This window comes from Microcebus murinus, chromosome 20, assembly GCF_040939455.1.
Source record: "Microcebus murinus isolate Inina chromosome 20, M.murinus_Inina_mat1.0, whole genome shotgun sequence".
Classification (NCBI taxonomy): domain Eukaryota; kingdom Metazoa; phylum Chordata; class Mammalia; order Primates; family Cheirogaleidae; genus Microcebus; species Microcebus murinus.
Window position 1 is genome coordinate 33758724 of NC_134123.1, and position 18229 is coordinate 33776952.

General features: G+C 60.7%; 1 long non-coding RNA gene across 1 annotated transcript in view; it reads right to left on the reverse strand.

Moving 5' to 3' along the window:
* The window catches only part of LOC105871364 (uncharacterized), a 39157-nt gene extending 21314 nt beyond the window's left edge, over positions 1 to 17843 (reverse strand). The window contains exon 1 of the long non-coding RNA XR_012913719.1: positions 17610 to 17843. This is a non-coding gene — a long non-coding RNA (uncharacterized LOC105871364). The remainder of the gene's footprint in view (positions 1 to 17609) is intronic.
* Between the last annotated feature and the right edge of the window lie 386 nt (positions 17844 to 18229).

Below are 18229 nucleotides of genomic sequence, written 5' to 3' on the forward strand. Positions count from 1 at the left end.
CAATTGTGAGGACTTCGGGAGTGATCTGAGGGTTCCCTGAAGTCGACTGTTTTACCATAAACCTGATACGTAAATTAAGCAGTTTAGTGTAACGCCAGCCCAGGCCCCAAACGCCTGCACCGTGGTCTACTACGGCTCCTTCACCCTGCCGGCGTGCCTGGCAATGTCCCTGGTGGCCACAGGAGCTCACCGGCTGTCCCCAAGGCACTCGAGCTCTGAAGACAAACGCCCACTCGCTGGCCCCCCTGCCCTTGTCTGGAGCCGCCCTCCCTACGCTGCCTGCCTCCACCGCCAGTTTTGGGGATGAAACGGGATAACGGACACACGGTCCAGAAACACAGGGAGCGCTCCTTAAACCTGATCCTTGTCACTGGGTCCCCGTGGCCAGACACCGGCTGTACTTAGCGCCGTTCTCCCGAGGGACCAGCTGTAAAAATCCGTGCTGAACGGAGAGAACAGGCCCGAGTACGCTCCCAGACGGGAAAAGGTGCCTTCGAGAGCCTAATCCTTCTGGATCTTCTGTTATTTCCTCTCCCGCCGGAGCGGGCCTGCCACAAGGCGAGCATTCAATCTCACTCTCAGAAGGGGGAGAGCATAGAAAAAAAATTTTCTTTTTTTTTTTCTTTTTTTAAACAGAAGGAACTTAGTTTGTGCAAGAACTGCAATTTGCAATTTGGAGGCCCTGAAGGCCACAATCAGGGCATTGTCCTCGGGCTTCTCTCAGCAGCCGGCTCTCGCAGGGGGGCAAACAAGCTTCTAATGCAATAAAAGCGCCGGGCAGAGCTTGTCCCGCCGTGACTAACAGGCCGTGCGCCTGCAAGGGCGTGCGTCACCCTGAACGCATCTGTCATCCCGGGTGGGAGACCCTCCCAGCAGCACCACAACCCGGACAGTGGCCAGCGAGGAAGCCGGCCCCGCCATTTCCGACACGGCCTCCCCCCGCCGGGGCTGGCGTTCGTGGGCGCACCTGAGGCTCACGGATTTGCGTGGAGCCGCCCAGCGACGTGCTTGCCTGTCTTCCCTCCTGGGCGCTCCCGGGTGCCACGGGCCGCAGCCCTTAGTGCGTATCGTTGTAGAGCAATAAACCACATATTTATTATATCCGCCAACCAACAAGAATTGCGTCCTGCAGCATCCCTGGGTAGAAACTCTACTCTGAGTGGCGAAGCTACGTCATCAAGCCTGTCGAATTTCTCCCTGGGGGCAGCCACGGAGCCGTCTGCGGGAAGAGCCCGGCACAGGCTCACCTCGGAGCAGGTCCCGCACCCAGGTCCCTCCTCACCAGCTCACTGGCGCCTCACCAGCTCACTGGCGCAAGTGTCCGGCGTGGCCGCAGAGGGGTGACCAGTGTGACAGCACTCGATCGCTGTGTGCCCTTGCATGAGTTATCCAGCGTCTCTGAACCTCAGTTTCCCCAAATGGAAAGCTGCCTCCTCGGGCTGTGACCGTGAAATGCCGGGGAGGCCCCTGGCGTGTGCTTTGGGAGGGGGCCAGGGGTGGCCATGGGCGTGACAGCCCATCAAGAGACAAGCCGATCGGACGAAGACAGACGGCCACGCCATTGAATGTCAGAGGCGGGAGGCCTGGTCTCTAGAGGGTTAACAGACGCCCGCCCCCATTCCCCAGAAGAAGAAGAAGAGGAAGAGGAAGACCCAGAGACTGAGTGGGACCTGCCCGAGGTCCAACAGCACTATGACCAAGCACCTCCCTTCTCAGAGCTGCAAGCCACTGCAGAAAGGCCCACGGTGGGTAAGAAAGAAGAGAAGCTTCATGTGACACCCCTTCCTCGGCAGGACTCGAAGCTCAGGAGGACCCCCTGGGGCTCCCCGGGGTCTCCGTTTCTGGATGGGTGGCATGGAAGGAGGTGCGCGGCTGAGCCAACAGGACAGCACTCGAGGACAGCAGGAGGCTGCCCCGAGCAGACAGTGCCGGGGATCTGGTTGTTGGCTGTGTGTGTGCGTGTGTGTGCGTGTGTGTGCATGTGCATGTGTGTGCGTGTGTGCATGTGCATGTGTGTGCGTGTGTGCATGTGCATGCGTGTGCATGTGCATGTGTGTTCGTGTGTGTGCATGTGCGTGTGTGTGCATGTGCATGTGTGTGTCATGTGCATGTGTGTGCGTGTGCATGTGCGTGTGTGTGCATGTGCATGTGTGTGCATGTGTGTGGTTTTGAACAGGAGGGGTCAGGAAGACGTGCTCTTGCCCGGAACAGCTCACGGCGGTCTGCCTGGAGCTCTCAGAACCTCTGGGCAGGAGCCCCTGGGGAAGGGATGGGGGGTCTGGTGTCCTGCCCAGCCTGGGAGCCAAGGAAGTAGGGCCGTGGCCAGTGGGGGTGGGGGGCATCACCACTCTCCTCTAGGACAGCAGTCCCTAACACTTTTGGCACCAGGACCCGGTCTCGTGGGAGACAATGTTTCCATGGGGCGGGGGGCGGTGTCAGTGGATGGTGAGTGATGGGCGGGGGCGGCTGTAAGTACGGATGAAGCTTCACTTGCTCGCTGGCCCACCGCTCGCCCCCTGCTGTGCGGCCCAGCTCCTAACAGGCCACTGGGTGCTGGTCAGCGGCCGGGGGGTGGGGGGTGGGGGTGGGGACCACAGCTCTAGGACACACCTGCCCCGACCAGGGGAGGCCATTAGCTCTGCAGTTAATCTTGCCCCTGGGAGGCCTTGGACAAACATTTAGACCGGGGACTCCCCCATCTGGTTTGTCCAAATATTTGTAGCTTGCGGGTCACCCAGCCACTTCCTGAGAGGCCACATTCGGGGATGTTCTGGCCCACACAATCCCCACCCCCCCCAGCGGGGCCAGGGTGGAGGTGAGCCTCACCAGTGTGTCTGGAAGCTTCTGGTTCCAACTGGGGCCACCCTGACATCTAGAATGTGAAGGAGGGGCAGGGAATGAGACAACGTTTGAGCCTGAGCTGAACACCGGGCGGTAGCATCTCAGCTAATCGCAGCAACTCTGGGCCAGATGGTGCTCAGAGAGGAAGATCTGGGGGCCTGGACAAGGGAACTGAGTCACCCAAGCTGGCGTGCACGGCTGGTGACTGTCTGGGCACCCTCCCCATCCTCCGAGCCAGAGCCTGTCCAACCCTGGACTCCAAATCTCTCACAGTGGTGTCATTCATTCATTCATTCATTTCAGCAGCCCCCAGAGTCCTTTTTATCAGCGTCCTCATGATTTCTCTTTTAGCCACCATTCACCAAACTTCCCTGGACCCGGCGCTGGGCTACGGCCTCTGCATTCACTTCTAATTTATTGATAATCCTCCTTTGCTCCCCAGGAGGAGGCGTAACGGTCTCCCCACTTTATAGACGAGGCTGTTATTGAACTGCAGAGAGGTTGGGGAGCCCACCCCAGGCAGCACGGTGGAGGTAGAGCCACCCTAGAAGCCGGACGTGCTGGCCCCACCGAGCTCCGGGCACCTTCTTGCAGTCCTGCTAGAGGCCGCGGCGATGGACGGGGGGAGTGGGCCCCTCGAGCTCCCAACCTGGGAGCTGAGACCGGCACCAGCCGCCCGCACGCACCCTGCTGCTCCGCGGGACGCGGCCGCTCTGCGCCTTCTGGCCTGGGCGCAGCGGTGGCAGGCCTGCACCGGGGCCAGGCACCGCCGGAAAGGGCCTGGAAGCTGGGCCGCTGCGGCTGGTGCCGCCTGGAAGACCCAGCCTGTACTTAGCTCTCCGCGGTAAATAACAGCTCTGGTTTCTGCTAAAAGGATTCATTCCCAGAACACAATAATTTTCATCTACTCCTCGCTGCAACCCCTACTTTATGGCTATATATACGCCATAATGAGCCGCTGGGCTGATAGCGTCGTTAAGGAGATATTTGACCTCGGGTTTAATTGCAGGATGGAATAAATGGCTGGGACGCGCAGGAAGGGCCCCGCCAGCTCGCAGGCCAGTCCGGGGCTCCGGGCTCCGGCATCTGGCCTCCGCCAGCCCTGGAGAAAGTGGCTCGGGCGGAGAAGGGGGCTCCCGCGCGGCGCCCGGACCCAGTGCAGTCCCTGGAACCTCCCATGTGGCCAGGTGAGGGCGACCTCTAGCCCTGCAGAGTGGCCCAGGGGACCCTCTCCGTCTTCTAACCTGGTCCCCGACGTCCAGAGCCCCGGGTCGGGGGAGCCGCCCCATCTCCGTGAGCGAGGTGCAAGCTACCTGGGCGCGGCCTCGCCACCCATCGCCACTCACTCACGGAGAGCGGTGTTGCCAGCACAAGCCCCTCCGTCTGTCTCCGCCCGCGAGGACACGAAGTGGGCGGGGAGGAGGACCCGCCCGCACCTGCTGAAGGTGTGCGGACAATGGAACCCCGGTGGGCGGCAAACCGCGGCCAAGAGCTGAGCAAGGCGGTGGCGGAGGAGGGGAGAGGCTCCGGGAAGCAACCCTGGAGCCCCTCGCCCCGTCTCCCACCCCGGTGCCGCCACCCCAGCGTGGCCCTACAAAAAAAAGAAACGTGGGTGAGCTGAGCCTGTGCCCTCCACGGCCCTGCAGGAGAGGGGACGGGATTCAGGCCCACCGAGGAGGGTGCTGTGCGCACCCCTGTCCCTCCTTGAATTTTTTTCTCCTCTGTTCAACGTCAAGGTTATAAAAGTCGCCCAGGGGGTGTCGGCCGTGTGCAAGAGTCTGACAGATAGCAGCTCTTTGCAAGAACCGGGTACCGATAAGGGTGACTCAGGCCCACGTTGTTCTGTCTCGGTGGCTCTTCTTTGAGAGGGGGGATGTGTCAGTTTGAGTATCCGATGAAAGCTCTGGCACTGCTATTCCCCAAAATGCACCTACACAACTCGGCTTGCACTTCCCTCCTCCAGACCCTGCCGTCTCAGGTTAAAAACACACACTCACCCGCGGAGGGCTCGGCTAACTCCAGTACCCAAGAGGCAGGAAGAACCCGGTTCCACCCTCCCAGCTCCCAGCAAAGGGGTCGGCCTGGAGCCCTAACGTGCTGCAGGACAGAGGGAGGGGCAGAGTCCTCAAATAACCACCTTGTCCCCTGTAACCCACCTCGAGGCGTGTGAGCGTTTCTGCCACCTAGACCTTCTGTTAGAGTGAACCACCCCAGGACACCGCTCCTTGCAGAGAAAGTTTGCATGCAGAACGCTCCTTTGGCCAAGTGATTACCCCTCTATTTTTCCTCTTGCTTGTGAGTTTTGTTTCTTTGGTACCGTTGACTTCTTTACCGCTGGGGTGCTAATTGGATTACGGAGGCTGGGCAAGCCCTGTCTATCTCCAAAGCGTTTTTGAAGTACTGTCGGTGTGCTTTGCAGTACCAGGGGAAGCAGAGATTCAAAGCGGGGGAAATGGCGGTGCCTGCCCCGAGTGGCTCTGAAGTGCGGGGCTCTCCAGCTTGGAAGCCACCAGTGGGGGTGTCCTCTGGGCCCCCTGCCTTCTACTGCAGGCAGCCAGGCACCCTGCGTTCCAAAACGGGGGGTTGGGGGTGAACTGATGGGGCAGGGCGGGGAGCAGTGTCTACACAAGCAGAGTGTGCTGAAGAGCTGCAGAAATGGATCGGTGAACCCAAATCTCCTCAATCCAAGGTCCTCTGGGGAAAGATGACACAGGACCCTGAAGTCTCCCTTTTGCTCTATCTGAGCGGCCCCGGCAGCACCGAGCCTGGAAAGGGCGGTGGAAGTGCCGGGCTGTGGTTGCAGCAGCGGGGGATGGTGCCCGTACCAGCCCCGGTGGGCTGGCCCGGGCAACATCCACCCTGTGGGCCACGGCCACGGCCAGGGCACAGCCACGGCCACCGCCACTCTCGAGCTGCAGGTGGGGCGCTCTCCTCTGCTCGTGCTTTTCCCACTCACGGTTCTCAAACAAGGGAGGGAAAAGGCGGCCACGGCCCTTCCCCACCGACCAAGGAAAAGAGGGCGGAGGTGTTGGAGGCCAGGGGAAAAGGTTCTCTTGGGATGGGATGGGCTGGGGGGCTGGAGTGGCCTTCGGAAAGCCCAACTGCTTTCCCCAGAAAAAGAGCCAGCGGGGGAAGCAAAAGTCAAAATCCGGGCTAATTATATTATCAAAAGGAAGGGGGGAAAGCCACTAGGGAAGGCAGGGTGGTGAAAGGGAGGAGATAGACTGAATTTGAGCCCCATCTAAGCATCCCGGATGAGTTATCTGGTGCCCTTAAAAAAAAAAAAAAAGAGCTGCAGGACTTAAATTAGCGTTTTTTCTTATCCACAACCTGATTGAGCTACTGCGAGGCGGGGGCGAGATGGGCGGGGGGATGATTGCAAGCAGAGAGTTCCTGATTTGGGGGGCGGAGGCTGGAGAGGGCGCAGGACGATTGCACCCAGTTATGTGGGGGGGGGGCTTCTGCTGAAGGTCCCGCAGCCCGCCCGGAGCGCGCGCCCTTTGATTGGGCCTCGGACGCGAGCGCGCGCGAGTGCCCGGCGGCCACAGCGATCGGGCGGCGGGCTGTTTGTAATTCCATCCTTTTTTCATTAACATAAACACCACTTGAACAAAAATATACACGGCCACCTACTTCGCCAGGACAGACAGTCCAGCGCCCACCGGGCCGCGCTCACCACCCGCCGGGGCCCAGTCCGGGCAGCGCGCCCCGGGCGCCTGGGTCCACTCCGTCCATGCCGCGCGCGCGCGGGCCGGGCCGAGGCCGCCTTCGGGTGGCTTTGAAGCCTCGGGCTCCCTGGCTCTCGGGCCACCCGCCCCTAAAGCTCCCCCGCCCCCGGCGCAGCCTGTCATCCCGGTCCGCCGCCGGAGCCCTGACTGAGGTGCTGAGTTGTCAACGCAAATTCCTAGTTAAGCCACTTGTCGATAAAGCCTGGGGCAAATTGGTCCGCGTTACCTGCCCTCCCGCCCCCGCCCCCGCCGCCGCCGGCGCGGCCCCCACTGCAGGAGGGGCCTGTCGCCCGCGGAGGCCGCGGGGAGCTAACTCGAATTGGAACCCGGCAGTCTTCTCAGCCCCACGCCCGGCGGGGATGGGGGCGGGGGCCAGGAGGGGGGCGACGCAGCCCAGGACCTCGGGTTGGGGTGAATGCCGACGCTTTTGCCGCTGGGCTTTTGGTGGAGGAAGACCGACGACCGGGAGGGGTCTCTGCCCCGCGGATAAGCGGATGCAGCGACAGTCTGGAGGGTCTCCGTGGTCTGCGATCCCTGGTTCGCGCCCCTTCCCACCCACGCGCACGTGTCCCCCTCGCCGCAGGGGCCTGGGTGGGAGCGGGAAATCAGAGCTTGTCGCTGCGCCCTGGCTCTTCCCCTCCGCCCCTGACTGTGCCCCAATTTCGCTCCCCTCCACCCCCGACTGTGCCCCAATTTCTACCCCACGCCCGCCCGGATTTTTAAAATTGGGAGGGTTTCGGAGATGCAGTGGGAAGCCAGGCAGACTCATCCGTGGAGAGGCCCAGTCTCCAGATTCTGTCTACACTGGCACAGGCAGGTGGAGTATGGATCCAGTTTCCTCGATAATTCAGGCCCACAACAACCTAGCGGGGAAATGTCCAAGTAACAGACCTTTCATGTGCTTTTACCCCCCTTACCTTAGCATAATCCTGGGTATTCGGTATTTCCCCGTTACCCATATAGACACGTCCCAAGCAATCTCTCATTTTAAGTGCATTTCTTGGTTTTGCGGGGGCGAGGGAGAAAAAGTCGGTTTGAGGCACCCCCAAATCATGAGCCTCAAATCCAGGGGTCACCCTCTAGCGGCAACCTAGGCTGCAGCCAGAGACCAGCCCCGAGGCCCCCTCCCATGGCACCCTTGGCCTCCTGGCGGGGATGGGGGTGGCCGAGGTAGGTACCCAAAGCTGGGCACTCCTACTACGGCCAAAGGGGGTATCAGGGACGAGAGACACGCGTGGACTTGGTTTCCAGAAGGTGCCTCCCCAAGGGCGTGGGTCCCAGGTGCACCCTGGTGGCCACAGCCCCCCCCCAGACCCCGGCCCACGCCAGACAGAAGGCCGAATCCGCCCTGACCCCCACCGAGGCAAGGCCCAGCTAGTGAGAAAGGCCTTGCGTGATAGGAGGTGGCCCTGAGACCACTCCCCAGCCTGAGAAGGTTTGGGGTTTGCAGCTCCAGCGTCCCGCGCTGGGGCGCCCAGGCGCGCGCCGCCTCCCGCGGGCTGGCGAAGGTAAAACAAACACTGCGTTCACGCAAGCGTCACCCATCATTAGCCCAAACCACGGTTAAAAGAATTGCGTCTTTGCAGCAGTCACCAGCCGGGTCTGCCGGGGACCCCGCTGGCCGCCGCTGGCTCCTGGGCGGACGGGAGTCACCTCGCCGCCGCCGCGGCCCGACGCCGACCCGGGAGGGCTGGGAACCCGCGGGGACCCCGGACTGCGCAGACGACAGAAACGCGCTCGGCTCCGCCCGGCGTCAGATGCACCGCCTCGCCCGAACGCCGGCCCCGGGCAGTTCTTTTCTGGAAGTCCACGTAAAGAATGTTGGAGTCACATTCGCAAAACCAGAGTCTCCGCGGCTTAAAAAGGAGGGAGAGAAGTCGGGGGCCAGGTAGGCGGAGGGAGCGAGTCGGCTGCCCTGGGGCGACGTCCCGGCTCCAGGAGGTTTTGCAAAAGACCTGGAAACGCGGGGGCGGCGGCGGGGGAGGTGTTAGGTCACTCACCGCCGGTCTCTCACAAAAGCGCGAATTTGATTCCTAATTAGGTTAGTTTTCATGCTGAATTAAATGGGGCTCAGGCCAATTTGGGGAGGGGGGGACGATGACCCCGGTGCAGAGGCGGAAGCTTCGCCTGCAGCTGCTCAGACGAGCTAAGTCGTTTTCCACCCTTACGGAGGAAAGCCAGCTGGGAGGAAGAGCAAGATAAAGGGATCCATTCTGACCTTGGGAATCTAACAACATATTTAACATACTTTGAGGTTTATGCTTTTTAAAAAACAGCAGGTCTTAAACAGCTCCCCACGTCGGGGATCGAATTTTTGCAGGTAATGAATTGCTAACTATTAAGACGAAAACACCCAGGATGGGCAGTCATTGGAGCTGAGGTGGAGAAATGAAGTGTGGGCATGAAAACCAAGCGGACCGAGGAAATTACTTTAAAAACGAACTGCTGCTAGGATCTGGGTGTGACCAACTTGTTCAGAGATTCCGTGTGTTTGCAAACATTGATAAAGTATGTTTCAAAATAAAAGGACTAGGCAATTTGAGTGGCTACGTTATGTTTTTGCCTCCGTCTGATTTGTAAATTCTACAAGGTAGAAAACGGACAGCCGGAAACCAGGGGAGCGCCGAGTGAGAGGTAACACAATAATCCTAAAAAAAAAAAAGAAAAAGAAAAAGGGACAAAAATGAATTTTAAATTGCTAGGAGCTCTCCCGGTGTGAGGCCGCAGGGCTGCGGGGCAGGGTCTCTAGGATGGCTCCAGGTGGAGACCTCCTGCGGGGGCTGCGCAGGGCCACCCCCCTCCTAGAAACTCCCGGGGAGGTCTGCTGGAGGGGAGGGGAGCAGGGGCCCCTGGGGTCTCCGAGGAGCTAAGTTGGAAGCGCCCCAAGGGTTCCCTTTGCCCAAAGTCCTCCTGCTCTGATTTCATGCTTTAAAAAGAGCCTCAGCCAAGATTCTCCCTGAACACCCAGGGGGAGGGGACAGCCAAGGGGCTCAGTGAGGCTCCCCCCCCCCACAAACAGCAGCAGAAAGTGCTGAAGTTCAGAACAGAAGGACCCCACCCGCCACCCTCCCGGCCCTTCTCAGAAGCCGGGAGGTGCAGGGCGGCACCCTGCTGGGAAGTGGGGGTGGGAGCCTGGGGGGCCTCCCCAGGAGTTCCCAGATTGTTCCCTAGCCCCAGGGCAGGACGGCTGGGCGGGCCGCAGGCTAGAGGCTGTCATTTAGTTATTAAGTGTGTTGGGAAGCCGGGCAAGGGGGCTTTTAAACCTGCCGTAACCACTCAACAGAGCCTTCCAATGCACGAGGACTTGCCCTGTGTCCTTCCCGGACCTGCCAAAGGCAGCCCAGAGTCCGCAGGGTCTGCACTCCTGCCCCCGGGATGGGGGGGCGCCTTCAAACCGGCCCAACGTTTACTGGGCCCTGGCTGTGTTCCCCGGGGCTGAGCCTTGCTTCCCTGTCCGTGAAATGGGCTTAACGACAGCAACTCCTTCCTGAGGGCGCTGGCTCACAGTAGGTGCTCCGTGGCTCTCTAAGGATAATGCTGCTCTCACTGGGTCCTCCCGGCAGCCCTGGGGCGCAAGTACCGCTATTTAAAAGGGAGGGAGGGGAGGCTCAGAGAGGTCAAGATGCTGGCCAGAGGGCGCACAGCAGATGGGGCAAGGAGCTAGGATTTTGATCCAGGTCTGGGGCTGGCTGAGCCCTTGAGGAGGGGGCTCTGTCCACTGCAGAGGGCCACCGAGGCCAAGCCCGGCCGGCCGGCCGTGCGGAGATGGGGGTGTGTACACCTGAGACTGTGTCATCTTTTTGCCATGGAGAAGTTGCTCTGAGTTCTCAGTGGGCCCAAGCAGGCCACTCTAATCCTCACTCTCCTGCACAGCCCAGATGGGAAGGCGCTTGCCACCCATAAGCTTGGACTCCGCTACTTGTGTTCACGCCACCAAATCCTTGGCCCTGCCAAGAGAAGCCTCAAGAGACCAGGCTTGAGGGGCCTGTGCACCCCAATAACGACAGCCACAGCTAACTACTCCTAACGTATGCAATCAAGTCAATCAAGTCAACTGCCCAGAAGGGAGGTGTCACCACTCTTCCTGTTCTGCAGGTGAGGAAACTGAGGCACTGAGAGGTTAAACCATTGGCCCCGGGCTCAGAGCTAGTGTCCCTCGGGGCTGGCCCCTTCTCTACCTCTGGGGGCCTCCTGCCTGCGCTGGTGCTGGGCTCAGGGCTGGGGCCCCAGCCCTCGGGAGCACGGCTCTCTGGCCACCCCAAGCTTCCCTTCTTCCCCAAGGGCCCACCCCTGCGGCAGCCCAAGAGATCCATCCATCTGAATGCGTTCTGTATGCGTGTGCGTGCGTGCATGTGTGTGCATTGTGCGTGTGTGCATGTGTGTGCATTGTGTGTGTGTGCATGTGCGTGTGTGCATCTGTGTTGTCGCTGTCTCTCAACCTTGGCTTTGCCCTCCAGACATGGGAACCCTATCCACACCTCCCTCACTGTGCTGCCCCGGCCCGGCCCCAAGTCCTCTCCCAAGCTCTGCGTGTGTCCTGGGGCCTCCCCAGTCCCCCTGCCCACCCAGATGCCTCTGCGCCCTGACAGCAAATGTGGGGTGGCGGTTGGAGGGGTCTCTGCGTCTCTCTGGTCTGTGTGGACCCCGCCCGGCTCCCCACCACAACTTTGCCTTCTCACCGACTTCCCAGGATGACCTGTGTCACCCGTGCCCACGCGGAGCGGTAAGAGCTGGCTGTCCAACCCGTCGTGGAAAAACAAAAATAAAAACAGAAAGCCGGCCCGGCAGTCCGAGCAACCTCCCACAAACCTACGGTCAAATGCTTCTGGGGATCCCTGCAGCAGGCTGCAGCCCGCTTGGGACAAAAGGACCCGAACTAGACCTGGAGGGCGGGGTGGGGAGGGGGAGGGGGGAGTCGCCCCGAGTTCTCAGCGCACCCGGGCTGGAGGCAGCGTCTCTGGGCAGGTGAAGCCCCCCCTCCCTTCCCAGGCGGTGCCAGGGCTGAGCGGATTTTGTTTTCTCCCTAAAAATACCCGCTTGTTTTCATCATTTTCAACACCCTCTAAACGGGAACAGACAGGACGTTACAAGCTCCGAATGGAGAGCGATGGGCACATTTTGGGTGTACTCGCGGTCGCTGCTTTTGATTAGCAAGCAGATCTGAGCACGCGCCTCCCACCTCTGCCTCCCCGAGGACCCCCTCCTCCCCGCGGGCTGAGCCGCGCCTCTCACTGCGTCCCCTTCCAATCCGAAAAAACGTGGGGTACCTGGCCACTGCAGTCTAATTCGTACTTTCCTTTTGGTTTGTTTCTGTTGGAAGCCCGTTCACTTTCCTCTCCTCTCTCGACCCTCCTCCCCACTCAGCGGGACCTGGGGACTGGTTTCCACTGGGATCTCCACCCCGCGAGTAAACACCACCGGCTCAGCGCCTCTCCCCTGCCCACTGCGCCTTTCCGTCTCCACTCTCACTGCCGTCCTCTGCTCAGAAACAAATTCTGGGGGCCCCTTCAACACCCCCCCCACACACACACACAGAGACACACACGACAGTCGGGAAGGAAAATATTCTCTGCGTCTTTCCGACAGCACATCTGTGCAGCCAGCAGAGATTAAAAATACACCAGGGTGCTTGGGGCTTACCCCTGCAGGGAGAGCGAGCTGCGGACGCCAGGCCCATCCAGATAGGGACGGCCAGACGGCTCACCGTCCCCTGTTGCACGTACTGCTAATTCCCAAAAATCTCCAAGGGAAGAAGGCTGTGAATTACTGGGCTGCAGTGTTGTCAAACATTTCACTGAAGAACGTCACGGAAAATCCGCCGCGCTTTCGGGTAAAAGGGCCAGGGGACGGGGTGAGCCTGCGGCTGGGGCAGCAGCTCAAGCCTTTGGGTTTTTTTTTTTTTTTTTTTGCTTTGCTTTTTTTCTTTCTTGGCCAAACTCTGAACCTCTCCCTAAAAATGTATAGCTGACAGGGAAGATGAACGGCCAGGGCCCCAGTCCAGGGCAGCCTTCATCACAGCTGCTCCCCAAACTTGGCCCTGGGGGTCCCCACACGTGGGTTCTGAGCCCCCTCTGTGCCACGTGGGTGTGGCGGGTGTGGCGGAGTGGGGTGAAGCCGGAGGGCGCTGCCTTTCTCGCCTGTGCACCCCGCTGAAGAGTGGGGGGGGGCGGGGGCCGGTTTGCTCCTGACTACCGTGCTTTGAGTTTGATCTGACAGCCCCAGGCACCAGCGGGGACAGCACCCCAAAATGAGGGTATGGGGCCCAGGATTCGGGGCCTCTCCTGCTGTCTGTCCACCCTCTCTGTGCGCATCTGCTCTCTGCAGCTGCAATAGGAGCCCAAACACCAGCGCCCACAGCCTCTCTTGCAAGAGGACCTCCATCTTGGGGTTCGCACACCCCTTCCAGGGCAAAAAAGCAGGTAAAAATTACTCCATTGCTACAGAAGTAAAATAGGAGGATGGAGCATCCCTTTCCTTTCCTGGGCCCTGAGATCAAAACAGAATCTGCCCTGCAGGGTCGTGGTGTGGTTTTTCTGAGCTGGGGATGACGGGGGTGCCTAGCCTCGGGGCACACGGGCTCACGGGCAGGCCTCGGTGACCAGTGACCGTCAGCCCTGTGGCCACTGCATTTCCATTATGAAGCTGGATTGCCTGCAAACCCGCTGACCGCCCTTCCGTGCATGCAGCCCCGTGCACGCAGCCCCGTGCACGCAGCCCCCACACACATTGCCTGGTGCTCGTGCAGGGAGGGCATCTGTCACCGTGTCACCCCATGGCCTGGCAACACGTTGTAACCAGAATTCATACTGCATCACACGTCTCCCAAGGCGTGCTGGGCCCGCAGGCACTGCACACGCGCCACAGTGAATCCTTCGTGTACCCATCACACGGTGCACACACTCTGTCTACATGCCAGATTACATGGTTCACAAAGCTCACGCTCTTCCAAGTCCAGGATGCATTATCCGGCACCCCCCCCAGATTGTTCCGTGTGCATAACACGCTATACCGTGCACATCTTAAAGAGTCTGTGTACATACAACTGTTGTCTTGTACACATGTCTGTACAGAATGCCTCGTGCTGCACTCCAATATTCTGCCTGCATTTTGTTATCTTGTTCACATCTTAATATAGTCATTACAGGCCGGGCGCGGTGGCTCACACCTGTAATCCCAGCACTCTGGGAGGCCGAGGCGGGCGGATCGCTCAAGGTCAGGAGTTCGAAACCAGCCTGAGCAAGAGTGAGACCCTGTCTCTACTAAAAACATAGAAAGAAATTAATTGTCCAACTAAAAATATATAGAAAAAATTATCTTGGGATGGTGGCACATGCCTGTAGTCCCAGATACTCGGGAGGCTGAGGCAGCAGGATTGCTTGAGCCCAGGAGTTTGAGGTTGCTGCGAGCTAGGCTGATGCCAGGACACTCTAGCCCGGGTCACAGAGTGAGACTGAGTCTCAAAAAAAAAAAAGAAAAAAAAATACACACACACACACACACATATATATATATTCGGTACACATGAAACCGCCACATCGTGCCCACATCCTCCTAGGATGTTGAGCGCAGGGACCTGACGCTCTTCTGTGTACCTTGCCCCTCATCCTGGACGCCCACCTTACGCCCCCCTGCCTACAGGGGAGGCCGCTGAGGGCCGGCAAGGCCTTCCCCTGCCTGCTCTGCAGGCTGACGGCGTGGAGTGTGGCCTTGCAGAGAAACATCTGGGGTATTTGTCCCAGATCGCCTTATAATCCCCACTGGATGCCCCCTCCCCTGACCCTGGCGTTCCCCCACGGTCCCCAAGGGCTGCCTTTTCAGCCCGCAAATACCCCGCCCGGCGCCCCGGGGCCGACCCAGAAGTTTCGCTCCCGGCTGCTGGGTCCTCCCCTCGCTTCCGACGCCCCCCAGACTGGCCGCCCCCAGCCCCAGCGCCCGCGCCCCGCCTGGGGCCCTGCCCGCCCTACCTCGGGGCACCGTTTGGACATCGCCTCCTCGCAGGGGACTCGAGGGAGCGCGGCGAGGGGGGCGCGGGCCCGGCGCTAATGCGGAGCAGGGCGGCGGCGGCGGCAGGCTGGGCGGCTGCCCTCGCGGTGGGTGGTCGGCGGCCGCCCTGCCCCCGCCCGCGCGGCCGGCCGGGCGCAATCCGAGCGGGATCTGGTTCCCCGCTCGGGTTACGGCGCGCTCTCGGCCCGGGCGGCTTCACTTAAGCAATTAGCCAGTAAAAATACCTTGGGCCTGGGCAGTGAGAGACGTCGCAGGCGTGTCTGTTTTTACACCCCCCCCCATCCCCGCCAATTTTGGGATTCCTGGGGCCGGCGCTGGGGCGCAGATTTGATTTGGGATGGGGGGGGGGAAAGCGCGAACTTTATGGATTTTAAGCTAAGAGCAAAAAGCTGCCCAATATCCCTGCTCCTGTCTGCGGTCCCTCCCCGAGTCCCTGGAGCTGAGCCCCTGGAGTTTTTGTTTGTTTCTGTTTGAATAGCCTAAGCCTCTCCCTGCTCAGTCTTGTCCAAGCCTCCCACAGTCCCAACAAATCGGTAGCATTATTAGTTTCATTTTTTTGGGGTAAGGAAACCAAAGCACTTGCAGCTTTGCGGGATACTAGCCCCCCTGGGAGTCCCCAGCACAGTCGCTCCCAGCCCTGCCCACAGCCGCCTCACCCTGCCGCCCGGGAGCAGAATGCCCCGTCCTGCCATCAGACCAGATTTGGACCCTGGCCCTCCCAGCAGGGGCACTTAGGACATGGAGCGACCTTGCGCGGCCCTTCTGTAAATCGGGGTGCAGGGAAAGGACTAATACTGACTTGGTTTTGGGGCTTCTGTGAAGACTACACAAGTATCCTTGGGACATTTCACCAGGCTCCTGTTTTCTTGGACGGGCCCGGGGCATTTGGTGACAGCTCCAAAAGCACTCTACAACTGTCACAGGCACGCACCTTCTGGGGCAGGGGCAGGCAGGACTGTAGTTTTTAACAGTTTATCAAAGGGGTTCACAGTCCAGAGGAAGGTTAAGAATGTCCACCCGCGGTTTGAAGAGCCAGGAGCGGTGCCTCCCGCCTGCTCAGCAACCAGTAAGTCCTATGGCTGGTGTTCGCTGCTGTTGTTGATGTTATTTTGTCACCACCACCGGTTCTCCGGTGGGTGTCTCTGCCCCCTGGAGCCCGGGCAGGAGGGGTGTGGGGTCAAAGAAGCATTTCCAAACCCCACTCTCTCCACTCTCGGCCTATGTAGAGAGGCACGGGGGTGGTAAAATGCCATGCTATTCTGTCCTTGGGGACAGAGATGAACGATGGGGAGGCGTTCGCTTCCCCCTGCCGGCTGACCTGGCCAAGTCCTCTCTGGGCCTCAGTTTCCCCACTCCAAAAATGCAGGATTAAGGGAGACCTCTCTGAGGCATCTTAGGAACCCAGAATTTAGTCTCTGGAAATACGGGAAAGCGCTCTTTGCTGTGGCTGTGGTTTCCCCCAGAAGTGAGGGGAGGGTCCCCTCTAAATTACAGAACTTGGCGTTTATTCTTCCTTCTCACACCCCCTCCTCCCTCCACACCCAGCAGAGGCGAGAAGTTGGGTCTCCATCTCTGGCGTTCCTGAGACTCCCAGGCTACTGGGCCCTCGCTCCCCGGGGCGCAGTGGCTTCAGCCCTTCCCCTGCAAAGTCTGGTTTGCTGCCAGAGCTGAAGGGGTGAGAGGAGGCCAGGTGGGGTCCCGACTCCACTCCATGCTTCCTCTCCAGGAAGGCAGGCGCTCCCTCACCCCAAAAAGAAGCCCCCAGTAAGATCCTGTGAGAGACAATGATGTACAGGAGGAAAAGCTGGTCTTCGGGTTAGTCCAAGATGGAATCTACACCCCATCCCCAAGCGGAGAGGGCCGAAGAGGGAAGGAGACTACTAGAAAAAGGGCCCCCCAACTTCACGCACTGTAGATACCACCACTTGGGAGGATGAGTGGGGGAGGGGCGAGAGGAAGGGCGAGGAGATTTCCACTTCCAGGGAGTCTCCGGGTGCGCTCCCGCTGGACCCTCAGCTGGCTTAAGATCGGGCACCCTCCCCCTCCACCTCTCTGCTAAAGGCCAGATGCGCTCTGGCAGCTGGCAGTAGCCACCCCTTCCTGGGAACTTTCTTCCTGTGGCCAGGGCTTCCTCATTTGCAGCTGCCGTTTGGCAAAAAAAAAAAAAAAAAAAAAAAAATTAAAAAGACGGGGCAGGTAGGGAACGAAGCGAGCGTGGCGCACGTGTACATGGGCGCGGGCGCGGCGCGGCCCTACCATGCATGGAGTGCCAGGGTGGCTGTCTACGCGTGGGGGGACGCGCGGTGCAGAGCACGCAGACACGCGCGAGGCTGTGCACCAGCCCAGAGTGGCCCGCACACCGGTGGGCAGGACTGCGCGTCCGACCGAGGGCTGGGGGCGCCAGAGCTGTCCGTGCGGCAGTTCGCAGGGAAGGTGTACGCGAGGCCGCGAGGCCGCGAGCAGTGCGGAGGGTGTCTCTGTGTGCCCACGCTGTGCGGAGGGGGAGTGGGTGTGCCAGTAAGCGTTTACGTGCGCGAACACACAACCACAAACTACACGATCACGTCCCACACTCACCCTTTGCCTAGGCTAGCCAGGCTGCCGCGGGGAGGCCCAGAGAGGCCCGCGGAAGCGCAGCCCCGGGCTCCTGGGAGCGCGGCTCCACCGGAGGAGGCAGCGACAGTGGGCAGGCTACGCCGGCGACCCCCCCCCCAGCTCCTCGCACGGACATGTCAGGCGCCCAGAAGGCGACAAGGAGTCTCCCACTGAAGCTGAAGGCGTCCGATCACGGGAGGGAGGAGGAGTCGGCGGGGGACAAGGAGTCCGGAGAAGCAGGAGAGGTCGCCGGGCTTTGAAAGCGCCGCGGGCCCAGCTCTGAGCCCAGCACAAGCCTCTCCCCCCAGCTCGCGCCGGGCACGGCCGCTCGGCTCCTCGCGTTGACCCGCTCAAACACCCCTGGCCCCCTCCTCCCGACTGGGGACCCTGGCGAGAGAGGCCTCCCCCGTGCACAGCAGTCTGCGCGAGAACCGCACTCACCCGGGTCTTGGCGCGCCGCATCGCGCCGGGGCTCCTGCGCCGTCCTGCGCTCCGCGCTCAGCACCGCCTTTCCCCGGCTCCACCGCCCTGGCCCTCACCCCTGCGCTACGAGGGTGGCGCGGGGAGGCCTGCGTGCGTCCCCCGCGGGCCGGCAGCCAGGAGCGCTAGGGCCGCCCCGGCCCGCGCTTCCCGCCCGCGCCGTCTGCTTTCGGGAACCTGGCCTGGCGCGCAGTGTCAGAGGCCCCGCGGCGGCGGCAGGCTGAGCCCACAGAGGCATTAGGCCAACTCCCCCCGCGCGCGGAATTCTCTATTATTATTATTAAAGAATCACCCAGAACGTGTTTACGTTAAGCCCTGTAAACTTCCTGCCAGGGCCTTTGCCATCTCTCGGGAAATCGGAACCTGGGCTTGGAAAATGGGGCCGCCACGGCCGCAGGGCCAAATAGGCGGGTTTTCCGCGTGTGTGCGTGGCGGGGAGGACAACCAGGCTGCGTGTGGGTTCAGATCAGAGCGTGGCGTGTGGACGCGAGTGGGAGTGAGAAGCCAAGCGCCTGTGTGCCTATCGTGAGAGCGAGCGCACTGGTGGGTGCGCACTTGCCCGAGCGCCCTCTGTGCGTGAG